Below are 19,261 nucleotides of genomic sequence, written 5' to 3' on the forward strand. Positions count from 1 at the left end.
ATGATGTTGCCAGCGATCACATTGGACTGGGTTTACTGCCCACTCTGTGCCATTTCCAGGAATTTAGATGTTAATTACTATCAAGTACATTTGCCTGGGTTATTTCTCAGCCCATCACTCTATTTTTCAAAGCACATAAAGTGTCTGGGGGTATATGCGAATGGCTGATAAATATATGTGTGTAATGGGTTTTGTTAAAATAAAATGGTTCACATTAGGACAGAGTGCCCTCCTCTAGCTATTCAAAATTTTTTATTTAATTGTATTCCACATCACTGGAATCCTAATATTTCTGTCTGTAATCAATGGAAATGATGATGGCATAAATTCTACATGTCTAACATCTAATTTACCAGGAAAAACGAGCTAGCCTGAAATACATAATTTGTTTATAAAAATGTGTTTTTGAACACTTTTAAAGTATGGACATTGTTATCTGCCAATTTCCCTGAATAGGCCCTTATGAGTGTATAGGGAAATTTGAGGACAACTGTAAAAGAGCTTGTAACCAGTTGAAGAATGAAACTTGGAAGAAAAGTATGAACTATTGACCTAAAACTGTTAGGAAACCATGTCATCCTTCCAGAAACATTCTCTTCAAGCTAAGAATACCCCTCTCTATTCTATTCCACCTTCCTTGCTTTTTGTTTCTGTTTTGAGGATTCTGACAGAGTTTGCTAAGTTTTGGTTTTGATACCTTTCTAAGAGTTCAGGTGTGTGTAATTGAAAAATCAAAAAGATTTGACAAAGCAGAAAGGCAGAGTGAGAGACATAATACACAGATGTGTGATTCTTGAGAGACCCCCAACCATGCAGCCTTTTTTTTATTCACAGATCCATTATGTAGGTTGATTTTCTTTGTTCTCTTTTCCCCATTAACTAAGTATGTCAAAGTTGACCTAGCAGCATTTAATAGCTCTTTAGAGATGAAGTAGAATACAATGGCACAGTAGCATCATATACTTTTAAGCATGGAATTTTGTTCTTTTAGAACTATTATTAATGGATAAATGCCCAGGGAACAGATTCCCCCCCACAACAGAATAAAGGGTTTCCTGGCTAACTGTTTTGAAAATTAATACAGAAGATCAACAGAACAGAAATTGTCAAAACATGATGGCCCCTATGGTCTCAGCAAGGACAATGTAAAATCTGAAAGTAGATAGCAACCAGAAGCCAATTTTGTTCCAGTCAGCTATTAGCAGTGAATTGAGGAATTTGAACTACTGATGAACTGACAAAAGAAAGAGGGAGGTTTGGGGAAAGGGAGGAGGGGTAAAAATCCCTTTCTCTGTTTTGCTCTAAGAAAGGAAACCCTATTCTTAAACACTTGCATGAGAAAACCTCATTTCTAGCTTTGGAAATTGGTTAGAAATAACTCCCTCAGCCTCTTGGACAATAAAAGCAATTATTTTTTTCCCTCCTGTACAACTATGGCAAAAGAAGTCCAGAGAAATATATTGAAATGGGAAAAACCTTCCTGGCCTGCATGAACTGAAGATCATGGCCATGTTACACAGTTGCAGGGACAACATTCAATAGGTGACTTACTATTTTAGCAGACATGACTCTCAAACCACAGGCATAACGTGCCAGATGGAGGATCTGATTGTTCTGGTTTAATTTTCTGGAAGCCTTTCAAATCCAAAATATGTCATTGATCCAGAATTTTGCACATCACCAGGTGGAGCCAGGTTTGAGCCATCTTCACAGGCTGCCTGTTGAAGTAAAAGGACTGGCGCAGAAAGAGACTGTGGGGCACAACAGCGGCAGTGTGATAATGGGTCATCTGGAATCTATCTCACCAGAGAACCACAGATTAGAGTTCCCTGATGGGAAGGTACTTAAATAATCTAAAAATATGAGAGAGCAGAGAGGCAGAGACTGATTACATTATAATGACCTTCTAGACAAACTACAAACAACAAAAGCTATGCAAATCAGGCATTGGTGGTATTGAGAGCTGGAGAAGACAGCAGTAATGATACCAGTCCGGTGCAGATCAGGAACAGGTTCTTTTTCCCAGGTGTTGAAGAATAAAACACCTGAGAGACTTGGAGGCAAACACAGAGATCAAGTTTTCTTTAAGAAAGTGATAGAGATAGACTCCTCTGGAGAGGAAGGGGCCTTGGAGCTGAAAGCCTATGGTAGGGGATGCAACTTGCCTTTTTGTAGACTCCAGAACCCTCTTCTTTAATTATTGTCATCCCTCTCTTCCGTGTATATGTGACCAAAGGCAGGAGTGCAGAGGTTAATTTTTAGCAACCAAGAGTGCACAGGAGCTCCATCCAGGAGAATAACCCTTAGCAACCCATTGTTCTCTCTTTGATAACTAGTCTTAATCCTCTTGACCCCCATACTTCATTACCTACACTGACTGCCTGACCTTTGCCCTTTGCTAAGGAATGTGACATATCTTGTTCACTTAGGCCAGATGGGGTTGCAGGCAAATTGCTTCTTGGCACAGTGGCCTCATTTTATAAAATTATCCTTTAATCTGGTGTTCTTACCATTCTCATTTAACTGCCTCCTAATAGTAAAAACAGCCTGTACTTTCTACTCCTGATACCCAGAAGCTTTAATTCAAACAAGTAATTAAAGCTAGATTTATACTTCCCTAACAATGAGACTGTAGCTATGGTAAAATGACCAGGATGTCTCTGAAATATTGCCAAGTGGTAGGAGAGGTTATACCCAACTGAACATGATGAATGAGGACAATAGTTTCCTGGTTGCATCCTACAGAGAATGTTATCTCTTTCCACATACTTTGTCCCTTCAGGTCTGGCTGTCCTCAGATGCTTCCACATCCTCCTTCCTCCCCAATCATAGCCATTGCTTGAAGCCATTATATGTTAGGCTCTTGCTGGAAATTCCTGGAAGCTATATCTCCTGCTCCAGAACCTCCATCCCTGGGGAGAATACTTGTTCCTGAAAATGTTTTATCCTTTGTGCATCTACTAAACAGTATAAGTTATTCCATGGGCTTAGTTTTATTTTCAGAAACAAAAGCCAAAAAGGGTAGGGACCACTTTACCTTTCTATATCTGGAGTAGGTAAAGCAAAGATCTGGCTATTTGCTTGAATCTGGAAAGATTAAGGGAAAAATAAGTGATAAAAATATAAGTTAAAAATATTATGCAGGGCTGGGCATGTGGCTCAAGCGGTAGTGAGCTCGCCTGGCATGCGTGCAGCCCGGGTTCCATCCTCAGCATCACATACAAACAAAGATGTTGTGTCCGATGAAAACTAAAAAATAAATATTAAAAAATTCTGTCTCTCTCTCTCTCTTTTAAAAAAATATTATGCATCTCAACTTTGATCTCTTATAGAACTTAATTTTTGATCTAGTTGGATTTTGTTATCATATGCAGAAAAGTAATATAACTTAAATTAAGCACAAGCATACTTAATACATGGATGTACTTGCTTCTTCCCTTAGGGCCCTGATAGGGAGACAGCAAAGAATTTACCTCATTTACAGTGAAATAATTAACAATTAAATAATTACAATTTAATCATAATCATTTTTTATTGTATTCCTTCCCTTATCAGCTATAAACTCCATGATCACATGTGTCAAAGTGTTAGGTGTGAAAGGAGGTATAGGCTTGGAGGGTGGCCACCTAGGCCAGACTACCTACCCATCTAGCTTCTTTGTGAGAAGAGCTGGGGATTCAGGAGGGATGTGTAGACTGAACTAAGTCAACTCCTGAGATACCTTACAGCTAACTAGCTGTCTAGGGTCTTCCTGACTCAGGGTCATTCTGGCATTATCCATGTCCTGTTGTAGGTTTGAGGGTGAGTGAATATATTCTGGAGGATTTTGTTCAAGGATTTATCAAAATGAAACAATTAAAAATCTGTTTCTTTTCAGTTCCAAGAGGTTTGACAAAATGATATCAATCCATTGGATTCATTTGAATCCATAAACAATAAAAACATCACAACTCAGTTTATGACATTAAAAGAGAATTTCAAATATTTAAATGGTTCTGGCTCTCTCTCTCTCAATATTTATTTAGTATATTTTAAGGCTTAAAAAAGGAAAAAGTTTAGTTCTATTAAAGGCCTTGTGTCTTACTCCAAAGTTAGTAGGCTACAATTTGACTTTGACTAATGGGTTTCTGAAGGGTGGCTCTGGGGAGAGGGACTTACTTCAACAATTACAGAGTACACCAGTTCTTAGACACTTCATGTTTTGAAAGACACTAAAATGAAATTATTTTAAATAATAATATTCATAGAAAACTATAGAAAGAAGCATGCCATAGTTATTATTTCAAATCCAAAACAACCTAGAGAAGCTGGAAGGAGCAGTTGAATTAATGGTGCAGATCTTCAGAAATATCTGCCTTCCCTCCTATTCCTACTAGCCCAGTTGTAGTCTCAGTGAAACTGATTCAGATTCTCTTTTATTCTTTTGCCCTAGTAATTTGATCTACACACTGTGGTTGTTCTGGCACACAATAGCTCTGGGTGGAAATATCCAATCTTTTTTTTTTTTTTTCCTTTTCATCCAAATCCTGCCCAACATCTCAAAGCTAACTCATGTTCTTAATTCCTCTAAAAGTTTGTAATACATATTGGTATTTTGTTATATTCACCCTTTCTTTGTTGTTAAACTATTTAATCTCTTTTATGTCTCATAACTGGTTGTAAGATAAACGAGAGAGGACCATGCACTGCACATTACATCATGTTGGAGAGAGATGCAGTTAGATGTAGAACTGACTCAGAATCTGACCAATTAGAGTACTTAATAAAATCAAGTTACATATTTGTGTGTGCCCTAGCACATGTGTGGCATTTCTTAGGTGTTTAATAAATACTTGCATTCTACTTATGATATGAGATGTTGAATTTGGTTTTAAAATGAAGTAGCAAATCAGACAAGCTACTTCCAAGGTATGTTTTGAGTTCAATATTATTTTTTACAATTTTTATATTTATGTCTATAGTACCACAGAAAAGAATAACTATTTAAAATAATGCTTTAATGGTCAGATTACCCAAGTTCTAGAAAATCTTTCCCTTGACCCTTGCTGTTACCCTATAATTTATGGTTGTACTTCTGGCCTTTCATTTACTATCTTATTTGTCAGTGTGTAAACCAACATCAGAATGTTAACACCACTACTGATAGGACTGATTAGAGAATATGTCTTTAGGTGTTTGGTCAAAAGCCTTGTTATAGTGATTTTTTCTCTTTCAAGAACAGCCCAGGATGAATCTTCTGCACTTTGTTTGCGCTTGGCTACCTTATGGGAGAGTCAGGAGCTAAGCCTTCTTCCAAATTTACAAAGAACAAACCACTCTTTTTGAGAAAAAAAAAAAAAGAAAGAAAGATTGGAGATAAGCTGGAAACATTCCTGGAGAATAGATTGAACATCTCCTTCCTTTTATGGAAGTGTGAGTCATGGGGAATAAATGCTCCCCACTATCCATTTTCTGCCTTCTTGCTGGGGCTTCTCCCAGTTCCTGTTCTGCCCCAGAAGTCTATCTAATCTTGGCTCTGACCCATCTAGCCTGTACCAGCCTTGATGTTGCTCTATACTCACTCCTTAATCATACACCATGATTCCTGCCCAATAATCAACCACAAGATCTTAATTACCCATTCCCACCAGCTGCCCACACTGACTAGATGATCTAGGTTCAAAAGAGCTAAGAAAACGGTGAGAAATCACGCAACACAGAAGTAGTTATCATGTTGAGGGTAGGACGGCTCTGCAACTGTAAGGGTCAGCTTCCAAGATGGACAGCGCTGGAAAGAGAGCGTGCACCTGGAATCTCTTTATTATTATAGGGGGGACCCAAAAGGAGATTCGATGGAATGTTCTGCACCAAAGAAGGCAGGGGATAATATTTTTCAAAGGTGGAGTCTTGCTTTGTGATGTCTTGGGGTCAGCAGATTGATTTACATCTTGGCAAGTCACACCCATCTCAGGTGCTGTGTGGGATCACAGGCAGAGCGAGAGGAAAGGTACACTTGTGTCGCATAGCCCACTCAGCATGCAAAACCAGACCTGTCCCCTCATATAGCTCCAATGCATATAGCTCACACAAACAGCCCATGAAAAGCTTGCAACACATAATATAATGACCCTGTTTCCATCCATTTTTCTTTATCTTTTTTCTTTCTTCTTCCCCCCTCCCAGAGACATAGAAGCTTATGCAGGAATCAGAGGCACATTTCAACCATCTCCAGACAGAGACACTGCCTAAGTCCTTTTCTTCTCTGACTTCTCAGCTCTAAAACTTTAAATACTTTCCATTTGATTGTAAGGATGGGTTTGTGCACATTGCTTTTGGACACTAAATTCCTTGTATAAATACCATTGTTTCTAATCAAGAAGAGTTCCCTTAACACACAAGTCTGCTTTACTCTAGACATTTCTAAAAGTCAGCATTCATGTAAAAATTACTTTCTACTGATGTAGTAGAAGGAAGGATAAGAGATTTGGAGTGAAAACAGATTCCAGTTCTGACACATGATAGTATATGATGTTATTTGATTTCTCATCAGTTTCATAATTTCATTTATAAATTGTGGATTAGCAGTGACCAACATGTATTGCATGCTAATCCCTAAGGACTTTATATTCATAGACTTATTTAATCTTATAACAACTTCATGAAGTGAATCTGATTTTATTTTCACTTCACAGATTTAAAAACCGAGACTTAATGAATGTAAGAAACTTGCCCAAAGCCATACGACATGTCAGTGACTGAGTTTGGAATCAAATCTATATAGCAACAATTAGAACTCAGGTTTATGTAGCTCTGAAGTTAAAGCTCTTAAAAACTGTGCTTTGCTTCTTTGCCTCTAGTTGGTTTATGCAGAGACCTCGCACAGTGCTTTATGCAGTCTCCCAAGTCATTAAATAGTAGCTGTCATCATCATCACTATTAGTGCCATCGTTACTATAAACAAAAGATTATATCCTAACTTGGCTGGTGTCCTTTTGTAGTCTCTTTTAATTTGGCTTTTTATCATGGATTTACTAAAAGCAGACAATCTCTCAGTTTCTCTGAACATTAAAGTAGAATTGAATATAATAATTATTAGATGGATTGACATGGTGTTCCTCATGTGCTAGAAGGAAACATCAGCATGTTCCTTTATAAGCTAGTATAATTTAAAAAAAAACTGATGAAATTAACTCCATACAGGCCTAAGGTTGTGGCTCAGTGGTAGAGTACTTGCCTAGCACATGTGAGGCGCTGGGTTCAATTCTCAGCACCACACATTTATTTAAATGAATAAAATAAAGGTTCATCAACATCTAAAAAATATTTTTTTTAAAAAAAGAGAAATTAACTCCATACAAAATATAACAAAATTTATCTGGCAGTACTATAAACAAAGTAGAAAAATAAAGGACAAACTGGAAAAAAAATATTTGCCACTTTGGTCCCAAACAAAAACTTAATATGGTCCCAAGATAATAATCTTGACTAATGGGATAGAATGAGTTCTCAGAAATATATGATGAAGTGATTTTTGACAAGGGTGTTTAGATCACTCAATAAGGAAAAGACAGAGTTTTCCACAAGTGATGCTGGAAAAACTGGATATCTACACACAAAACAATGATGTTGGATTCTCTTTATAGACCATACAAAAAAATTAACTCAAAGTGGATCAAAGATCTAAATATAAGAAACAAAACAATGAAAACCTCAGATGAAAACCAGGAGGAAAGCTTCATGTGACTGGATTTTGTAAGGATTTCTTGGGTATGACACCAATAGCACAGGCTATGAAAATAAATAAATAAATTGAACTTCATAGAAATTTTAAAATTCTATGTGTCAATACTATCACAGAATATGAGAAAATATTTGCAAATCATATTCCTGATAAGGAATTACTATCTAGAATATTATAAGAACTGTTAGAACTCCACAGCAATAATAACAGTGCAATATGACCTGTTTTTAAAATGGGCAAAGAACTTAAATAGACATGTCTATTTAAGTTTTTAAATAGACATGTCTATTTAAATAGACATTTCTATTTTTATTACCAATGGCTGATCAGATCATGAAAAGTTGTCCAATATCACTTAGAGAACAAATCAAAACTATGAGATCCTACTTCATTCCAATAAAGATGGCCATTATTTAAAAAAAAAAACAAGTGTTGGTGAAGGTGTGAAGGAACTGAAACCATTGTACTTTGCTGGTGGGAATGTGAAATGGTACAGTAAATAGGGGGGAAAGTCTGGTGGCTTCTCAAAACCTTAAACATGGAATTACCATACATTCCCACAGGTATATGCTCGAATAGAATTACCATACAATAAACTTCTGGGTATGTGTCCTAGTTTGTTTTGTATTGCTACAACAGAATACCTGAGAACAGATATTTTTTCTTAGTTCTGGAGGCTAGGCAGTCCAAGACATAAGCCAGGACTGGAACTTCTTGCTGAATTCTCACATGGCAGAAGATAGAAGGTAAAAGAGCGACAGATTTTGTGTTTCCACATGGCAAAAGAGCAGAAGGTGAACCCATTCTAGCAAGCCCTTTCTATGATGGCATTAGTCCATTCATGAGGGCTAAGCTCTTACAACCTAAACACCTCCCATTAGGCCCCACCTCCCAACATTGTTGCATTGGGGATTGAGTTTTCAACACATGAATTTTAGGGTACAAAGGCAAACCATAATAATGTATATCCAAAAGAAATTATGAACCCAAGTTCATAATTGCATTGTGTATAATAGCTAAAATGTAGGCGCAACCCATGTGTCCATTGTAAATGAATGCATAAGCAGCAATACATGGTACATGCCTACAATGGCATGTTGTTCAATCTTCAAAAGGAGGGAAATTCTGACACATCCATTAAACTGGAAGACCTTGTGCCAAGTGAAAAAAGTCCAAATGTTATATGGTTCTATTTATACGAGGTTCCTAGAGTAATCTCATAGAGACAAAAATAGAAAAGAGGTTATGGTGCGAAGTTACATAGCTATAAATGAGAAAGTAGGAAGACTTCTGTGTACTGCTATACAAGTATCTACAGGATATCTTTAGTTGACTTTCCCCCAATTAAAAAAAAACCCACAAAATTTAAAAGTGGAGTATGCTACTTTTCCCCTCATAAATAGTATAATACAGTATAGTATTATATTTAAAAGGAAACATTGAAAGAATGACTCTAAATTAATCTAAAACTAGATACAATTTCTTGGTATAAGGGGAGAAAGAAAGCAAGGAGAGTAATAGGTATAGAATCCAGACATCTCTATATTTATTTTATTTTATAGTTTGTATTTGGAATCTTGCAAATATCTCACATAAAATGATGAAATGGAGATTTTTTTAAAATGCAGTTTCTTAAACTATTTAGCAAAGAGAACAAATGAATTTAAGCGTATATCATTCAAAGGCATAACCACATAGACAATAATTAAGGGACTTAAGAATGCATATTTTGTCTGTTCATTGCTAGTGGAATATCACAAGAACAAAAACAACTACAATTTTTGAAGCTATCTTACTGTGAACAAAGTTATTATTTGAAGCAATTATTATTGTTATTTTGTTACTTTGAAGTGACAAGCATTTATGATTTTTTAATTTTTTTTTTAGTTATAGGTAGATACAGTGTCTTTATTTTACTTTATGTGGTGCTGAGGTTTGAACCCAGTGCCTCACACATGCTAGCTCTGAGTGCTCTACCTCTGAGTCACAACCCCAGCCCACATTCATGTTAATGTGACTTAGGAACTAAGATTTCAATTTATACACACATAAATTGAAGATGTTAAGTAAAACTTCAGGTGCTTTTTAATTTGACTTGAAAATACCAAATAAACTGATTTTTTAGTCCAAAAATGTTGATATCACCTACTTCTGCTCTATGAATAGTCCTAGAAGTCCTAGGAAAAGTGAAAAACTAGTTTTAGTGAACCATCCTAGCACTTGGCTTGTGGTTTCTAAATATTGTTCTCTAATAAACAAACAAGAGCTCCATGGTAGAGTGGCAGGTTTCAGTTCTGAGGCAGTGAATATGGACCATAACTCTGGGACAATTCATCAACTCCTTACATGGGGTAAGCCATAGAAAACTTGGGGTTATGCCAAAAGGATGTAGAAGCTAACGTGAAGAAGCCACTGGTCAAGAGGATGGAGCTGGAGAATATCATAGTAAGTGAAATAAGCCAATTCCAAGAAACCAAAGGCAGAATGTTTTCTCTGATATGTGGATGCTAATTCACAGTAAGGGGGTTGGGCTAGGGAAGCATAGAGGTACTTTGGATTAGACAGAGGAGAGGCTAGGGAACCACAGAGTACTTTGGATTAGACAGAGGGGAGTGAGAGGAGTGGAGGGGATATAGAGGTAGGAAGGATAGTGGAATGAAATGGACATTATTACCATATGTGCATATATGATTACATGACTGGTGTAATTCTACATAATGTACAACCAGAAGAATGAGAAGTTTTACTCCATTTGTATGTGATGCGTCAAAATGCATTCTACTGTCATGTATAACTACTCAGAACAAACAAAACAATAAAAAGTAAATTTTAAAAATTCTTTATATAAGAATCACCGCAAATAATCAGTTCCTCATCTCTAAAATGCATTTGTGATCTACTTCACTGTGTTACTGTGGCTCACTGTAAAGTCTCAGTAAATACAAACTCTTAGAATTACTCTTTTTTGTTGTTTTTTGTTATTGTGGTGATGGTGGTTTGTGTTGCTGGTGATTGAACCCAAGAATGCTCTACTACTGAGCTACATTCCCATCTCCGTTTTCCTTTTTACTTTTTTCTGGAACATGGACTCCTACTGACTCAGACTCCTGAGTATAATTCATCTTTTTGAAGAATATACTGTCTGTTTTTGAAGATGTTATAGAAAGAACATACATGATAGTGAGAATATCCTCAAAATTTATTTTCCCATGTAGAACATATTTGGTTTCAACTTAAAATATTCACTATCCTAAACTAAATTTTATTCTCAAATGTCATATTCTATTCACTATTCCATAAAGTCCAGGAGGGGCAAGTAAGGAATATGTTATGAAATGACAGTAACAGTAACATATTTGGCATATGGTGGAGTATAACCTGTGTATGTCAATGTAATCTGTCAGATTAGAGGAATGAGTTTAATATGAGTGAACAATACAATATGACTACAGTACAGAGCCCTTCTCAACTTCAGCTGCATTATTACAAAACAGCCTACCTATACAAAACAGAATGGGCCATTTTGTTATTATTCATCTTTTATAGGATTATGTTAAGGCAGAATATATCCAAAGAGATGTGAGTAGGATGGTGAAAGTGCTTGAACTTAAGCCAAATAAGTTATGAGAGAAGAACTGGGAATATTTAGCCCAGAGAAAACAGTGTTTGATTTGTCTAAATATTTCCAGCTCCTTGAAACACAAACATAGCTACTTTGTTAAAAAAACATAATCAGAATATATTATTAATAATGTTTTATAATCTACTTTTTCTCTTAACTCATTCAATGAGTTTATACTATTAGTTATATGCATTTTTATAAATTCTTTTTTCCATGTGTGTTTATAGTTTATAATTGACTTTCATTTTTTATTTGTGTCACTCTAGTGCCTACCCTATTGAATAGTACTATATTTTTAATTCAGATTCAAAGAATGCATGAGCTTTCAGAGATTTTGGTATTCTTGAATTTATTTGCCTAAATTATGATGTATGTATTAGCAATTACATAGTTTACACCATATAATACACATTTTCTTTATTGGATATGGGATATATAAGCCATATTCCTATGGCTGGTTAATATTTGGTTACTTATTACTCTTCCATTTTTCTGTGTATATTTTTTTCAAATATCCTTGGTTAAAGCAGCCATATTGTACTAAAGTGCATCTGAAAATTAAAGCATCTGGGAAACATCCTAATGAAAGCTCAAAACTCCCTTTGTACAAGGAAATTAGGATTCTCTAAGGCCTAATAAGCATGGTTAAGGATACTTCTGATGCCAACACTCAGAGAAGTACTTAAAACTCTTGTGGCATCAACTAATGAAATACTGTAATTTTAGGGGAAAAGTAAAGAATATTTGAAAGTGACAGAAAAGAGTTATTTTCAGTAGTGCAAAAAATAATATACCATACACAGAAAGCTGGGTTCCTGAAAATAATTGTGCTACAGGCGTAATTAGAAAAGATATAAAGCATGCTACTGAGAAAAATGATATTAGAATTACAGTAAAATTCCATAATCATTCCCAACCATGTAGAAACAGTAAAACAAAATGAAAATTCCACAAATCATCCTAAATACTCATCATATTTGTAATTAACTTCTAATGTTCAGAAAAATGGAATATATTTAATAATAAGACTTTTTCTGTTGATCCTCATGAAGTCCCATTTATTTAGGTATATTTTCATGGAGCTTATGATACGTTTCTCATTTAAAGGGTAGAATATTTTACATATTTTTTCAATATATGAAAAGTGTAGTTTCGATATATTAAAAGCATAGTTCAAAGTGTTTATAACAAAAGAACACAAAAGCATGCTTGTTAAGTATGTCTGTTTTCATTAGAGCTACCTAAAGTATCATTCAATGTTTCAGAAAAGCATTTTTAAAAAGTCTTTGGTCTTTATAATTGTTCATGAACTTTGGTTTAAAATTATGAAAGTAGACTTAGGAAGTAGGAAGATTTGGTTTCCTCTTACATTAATCAAATGCCAGACTATCCATAATGAAGCACAAAATCTAATTACTAAAAATCGTTTTAATATATTCCAAACAAGCAACTACATAAGTTCTTTAACTGGTAAGCCAATTTTTTATTAAGAATTCATAATATATATAGATCTTTTAGTATTTCTAAACTATGGCATTGCAGAAAAATTGAGGCGTTTTAAGTGCTAAAGCAGCGGTAAGTGTTGAACATGATCCTGAAGGCCGAGTTGGAGTTAACTCCTGGAAGTAGGAGAGAGAACTTTCAGGCAGACAGAATAATATATGAAAACACATGATCACAGAAGAGCTAGAATTTTATTCTGGCGAAGCACAGGTTTTCTTTGCTAGAATAGGAAAACATGAGAATGAACAGGGAGGTTGCTGACAGATCTCTGTTTGCTGCTCCAAGATGGGAAGATGGCAGATTAGAGGAAGGGTACAGGTCCCAGAAGCTCCTCAGTACCAGACTTAACAAAGTGGGAAGACTGATCCTCAGCAAAGTGGGTAACTAAGGGAACTCACTGAAACTTTACACTGGAGCATAAAAGAAACCACAGAGACATGGGAAGTCAGAAACTTCAAAAATCATATGAATAATTTTATGTTATAAACAAATTGGAATTTCCAAAATCACATGGTGAAAGTTAATGTGTATTGGCTAAATATTCCTAATCCCATCCTTCAGTTTTCCTTCAGTGAAAGTTTTATCCTATTCATCAAATATTATCTTTATAATAAAGTTATTATTTTAATCTCATTTGTGTGATGCATTTCTTTACAGGCAAAAATAATAATTTATTCTTAATGGGTCAAAGAAAAAAAAGATAGGGTAAAGGAACTTGAATACTCAGCATGTAATAAAGGGGGAAAATAAAACACCATATTCAGAATGCACAAGAACTCTGGGACAGGATTAAGAAAACACACCTGGGTGTCATTGGGATAGAAAAGAACATGGAAATACAGGTTGGTGGCATTAAGAACATTTTCAATGAGATAGTAAAAGAAAAATGTCCTTATATCATAAATGAGGGAGCATCCACATAGAGGGAACATATAGAGCCCCAAAGAGACAAGGTCAAAATAGAACCCAAGACACATGATAATCAAAGTACCAAACATAGAAAAGAAGGAAAGAGTACTAAAAGCTGCAAAAGAAAACCATCAGGTCTCATTTAGGAGCAAGCCACTAAGACTCACTTCTGGCTTCTGAACTCAGATTCTACAGAAGAGCAGAGCCCAGAATGAGATATTCAAATAAAGCTCTTAAAGAAAAAATTTTAACTTTCTAAATCCAGCAAAGCTCTTTCAAAATCGATGTAGAAAGAAAAGCTTTACATGACAGGGATAAGCAAAAAGAATTTATGATCACCAAAGCACTACAAAGAATACTCAAAGATACACTGCACAAAGATGTACCCAAAAATAACTCCCAAAGCTCCTAAATAGATGATGACCATGAGAAGACCAACCAACTAAATAAAAATTAAGACAAAATTAAATGTAGTAAACAAACCAAAATATCAGAAAATTACAAACACATATCCATAATAAACCTGAATGCATATGGTCTCAATTCCCCAGTTAAAAGACACAGATTAATGGATTGGATCAGAAAACAAGATCCAACTAAATGTTGTTTGCAACAACCCCTATCACCAGCACACAGGTCATCCAAATATAAAATTAATAAGGATTTTTCTGACTTTAATACTATAAATCAAATGTACCTAATAGACATCTACTTACTATTTCACCCCCAAACAGCTGAATTTACCTTCTTCTCAGAAGCTCATGGAATCTTTTCCATTATTAACCATATTCTAGGTCATGATATAACTCACAAATATTATATATTTCTAGGTCTCTATATAAGTCACAAGTATTATGAATGTATGTGTGTGTGATTTTATATATATATAATTATATATATAAAATCAGATCATAATGGAATAAAACTAGAAAAAAAACAGCAAAAAAAAAGAACTATATAATCACATGGTGATTGAACACCACTATTTAAATAAAATATGATCATAGAATAAATGAGAAAAGAAATCCAGAAATTTTTAGGAAACAAATAAGAAAAGAGATAGAAGACATCAAAATCTCTTGGACAGTAGGAAAGCAGTTCTAAGAGAAAAAAATGAGTACCTACATTAAAAAATACACAGAGATCCCAAATAAACTTATGTTCCACTTCAAGGCCTTAGAAAAGGAAGAGCAAATTAACTCCAAAATGATCAGAAGACAGGAAATAATATCAGAGTCCAAATTAATGAATAGAGAATAAAAATAAAGAGTTCTATGGAAAGCTTAATAAGATTGATAAACCCTTAGCAAAATCAACCAAAAGAAAGAGAGAGAAGACACACATAAACAAAATTAGAGATTTAAAGGGAGATGTCATCACAGATACTTCTAAAACATAAACCTTAGGAACTATTTTGACACTTTATACTCCAAAAAAAAAATCCAGAAGATACTAACAAATATCTGTACAAATATGAACTGCCCAAGTTGAACCAGGAAGACATAGAAAACCTAAACAGACAAATATCAAATAGTGAAATTGCAACAGTACAAAACCTTCCAACAGAGGAAAGCCCAGGACCTGTTGTATTCTCAATATGTTCTATCAGACCTTTAAAGAAGAACTAATACCAGTTGTTCTCAAATTATTTCATGAAATTGAAAGGGTAGGAACATTCCCAAATACATATTATGAACACAGTATTATCCTGATACAAAAACCAGACAAAGACACATCAAGGAAAGAAAACTACAGACCAATATCACTGATGAACTCAGACACAAAAATCCTTGATATTAGCAAGTCACATTAGAAATCACATCAAGAAGATAATATACCATAATTAAGTGTATTATCCCAGGCATGCAAGGTTGATTTGACATATGCAAATCAATAAATGTAATTTGCCACTCAAGCAAAATTAAGAACAAGAATCACATAATCATCTCAATAGATGTAGTAAAGGCCTTGGATAAAGTTCAACACCCCTTCATGTTAAAAAAATGAATGGAGAAACTAGGAAAAGAAAGAACTTACTTCAACATTACAAAGGCTGTAGATGACAAACCCAAAGCCTGTACTGAATGGAGAAAAACTGAAAGCATTTTCTGTAAAAGCAGGAACAAGACAAGGATTTCAACCTCACCACTTCTATTCAATATAGTTCTTAAAATCCTAACCAGAGCAATCAGGCAAGAGAAGGAAATTAAAGGTTTACAAATAGGAAATGAAGATGTCAAACTTTCTGTTTGCTGATGACATGAGTCTATACATAGAAGACCCCAAACACTGCATCAGATGACTAGAGCTGATAAATTAATTCAACAAAGTAGCATGACACAAGAGCAACATTCATAAATCCATAGCTTTTCTGTATTTCCACAGTGACTCTTCTGAGAATGAAATGAAGAAAACCATCCCATTCACAATATCCTAAAAGATTCCTGGGAATTAATCTAACCAAGGAGGTGAAAGATAGCATGATAAAAATTATAGAACACTGAAGATAGAAATATAAAAAGACTTTAGAGAATGGAAGACCTCCCATGATCTTGGATAGACAGAATTAATACTGTTAAATGGTCCTGACTACCAAAGGCAATATACATATTCATTGCCTTCCCCATCAGGGATAGGGAGGAAGAGCATGAGAAGAAGATTACCACTAAATAGAGAAGAGAGGTGGGAGGGAAAAGGAGGGAGAAGGGTAATTGCACGGAAGATGGAAGAAGACACTCATTGTTATACAGAATACATGTATGATGTTGTGAGGAGAAAAAAAATGAAGTGTGTCACATTAGATTGGGTAAAGAGATGTTATTGGAGGGGGGGAAGAGAGGATAGTAAGGGCAGCAGAATAAAATAGACATTATTATTTCTGTATGTATATAGGTGACTATATGACCAATGTGATTCTGTAACCTGTACAATCAGAAAAATGAGAAATTATACCCCATTTGATTCAAATGTATGAATTGTCAAGATCATTGTACTGTCATGTGTAACAAAAATAAAAAAAATAAAAAAATACCAATGACATTCTTCACAGAACTAGAAAAAATTGTCCTAAAATTCATTTGTGAAAATAAGAGACACAGAATAGCTAGAGCAATTCTGAGCAAGAAGAGTGCTCACAAGTAAGAAGAGTATCACAATACCTGATCTCAAATTATACTATAGAGCTACAATAAAAAAAACAGCCTAGTACTGACATGAAAATAGAAATGAAGACCAGTGGAATAGAATACACAACACAGAGACCAACTCACATACATACAGCCATCTGACAAAGGTGCCAAAAATATATGCTGGAGAAAAGACAGTCTTTTAACAATGATGCTGAAAAACTGCATATCCATATGTAGAAGAATGAAACCAGATCCCTATCTCTCACCCTGCTCCAAAGTCAAATCAATAACTTAGGAATTAGACTATAAATTTTGTTAACTGCTAGAAGAATACCTAGGGTCAACATTCCATTATATAGGTGCAGGCACACACAAAGCTCAAGAAATACAACCAAGAATTAATAAGTGGAATGCCATCAAATTAAAAACTTCTGCACAGCAAATAAAATGATTAAAAACATGAGGAGAGAGTCCACAGAATGGAAGAAAATCTTTGCCAGATGCTTCTCTGACATCGTATTAATATCCAAAATATATAAAAAAATCAAAAAACTTAACAAAAAAAGTATCAGTAAGTGGAAAAAAATAACTAAATAGATCTTTCTCAAAAGAAGAAACACAAATGACCAACAAACAAATAAGAAATCTTCAAGCAAATACATATCAAAACCACACTAAGGTTTCATGTCACTGCAGTGAATGACAATGATCAACTACAAATAGTAACAATAAATGCTGACAAAGATGTGGAAAAAAAGGTTTGCTCATACATTGTTGGTGGGACTGCAAATTAGTGCAATCATTCTGGAAAACAGTATGAAGATTCCTCAAAAATGTAGGAATCATAGGATCCAACTATCCCACTCTTTAGTATTTATTCAGAAGAACTAAAATCAACTTACTGTAGAGGTACAGTCACTTCAATGTTTATAGCAGCACAATTCACAAGAACCAAATTATGGAATCGGCCCAAATGACCAACAATAGGTGAATGGATTAAGAAAATGTGGAGGGGCTGGGGGTGTGGCTCAGTGGTAGAGTGCTTGCCTCGCATGTTTGAGATCCTGGGTTCAATCCTCAGCACCGCATAAAAATAAATAAGTGAAATAAAGATACTGTGTCCAACTACAACTAAAAATAAACATTTTTTAAAAATGTGGAACACATACACAATGGAGTTTTACTCAGTAATTATGAAGAATGAAATTACAACAGTATTTGTTGGTAAGTAGATGGAAATGGAGAATATCATACTAAGTGAAATAAGCAAGATGTAGAAAATCAAGGATCTAATGTTTTCTATGTGGAAGTTAGAGCAAAATAAGGGAAAGAAGTAATGGGAAAATCTGATATCATAAAGATATAGGCAAGATGAGTGGAGAAGAAGATTAAGAGATAGGGAAGAGGGATGGGATGTGAAAGAGAAAATGAGAAATCAGTTTAACAAAATCTGTTAATAATAATAATTATATATATATATATCCCAAAGGGAATTTCACCTTTATGTATATTATCAAAAATAAATAAATAAATGAATGAAAAAAAGATTCATAGAATATGCAGAGGGAAAAGAGGAGGAAAATGTGATTGCAATGGAGTACATCACATTCCATGCATGTGTGACTTTGTCAAAATAAACCCAACTACTATTTATAACTATAATGCTCTAATAAAAAAAATGTTTACTGTTCACTTATGAAATGGATTTTGTGCCCAGGGAAAGATTTTAAAAATTTCTTTCTTTTTAGAATAAGCATTACGTGCCCGATACTTTAAAAATTTAATAAAGCGATAATATATCAATAAAATCACATCTAGGAGAAATTTCAGTTACAAAGGTTGGGAGATTTTGGTAACAAGAAATTGTGGTTGAATGACTGATTTGTTGATTATCTTATTCATGAATTCATTCAAGAGACATCAGAACATTTATCCTGTGCCAGATGTCTGTTAGCTGGCAGAGATTCAAGGGAATAAAATTCGAGCTTTCAAAGTCTAATGAGTGGAAACATATACTGTAAGAACTTTAAGAATGGGAATTTGTTTTGAAGCAAACTTCAAAAGTTATCTCTTCTTTTAATCAACACTTCTCTAGTTGGAATATATTGCTCCTTATTTTGTTTCCAAAATAAAATAAGGGCTTGGTCTATGCTTCTGTTATAGGATGTTCTACAATTTATTTGAATCTATTATATACATGAGTATGTCCCTGTTGGCAACTAAATTGACCACTAGAATGGAAAGAATCATCTCATTCTTATTTTTTTGCAGATACCTAACACACAGGACTTAAAACATGTGAAATGTTTGAGAGTTTTTTATCATCAATTTCCTGTTTTCAACCCTAATTCATGTTAGTGAACTTTTTGATGCTATATA

This window comes from Callospermophilus lateralis, chromosome 12 (assembly GCF_048772815.1).
Source record: "Callospermophilus lateralis isolate mCalLat2 chromosome 12, mCalLat2.hap1, whole genome shotgun sequence".
Taxonomy (NCBI): Eukaryota; Metazoa; Chordata; class Mammalia; order Rodentia; family Sciuridae; genus Callospermophilus; species Callospermophilus lateralis.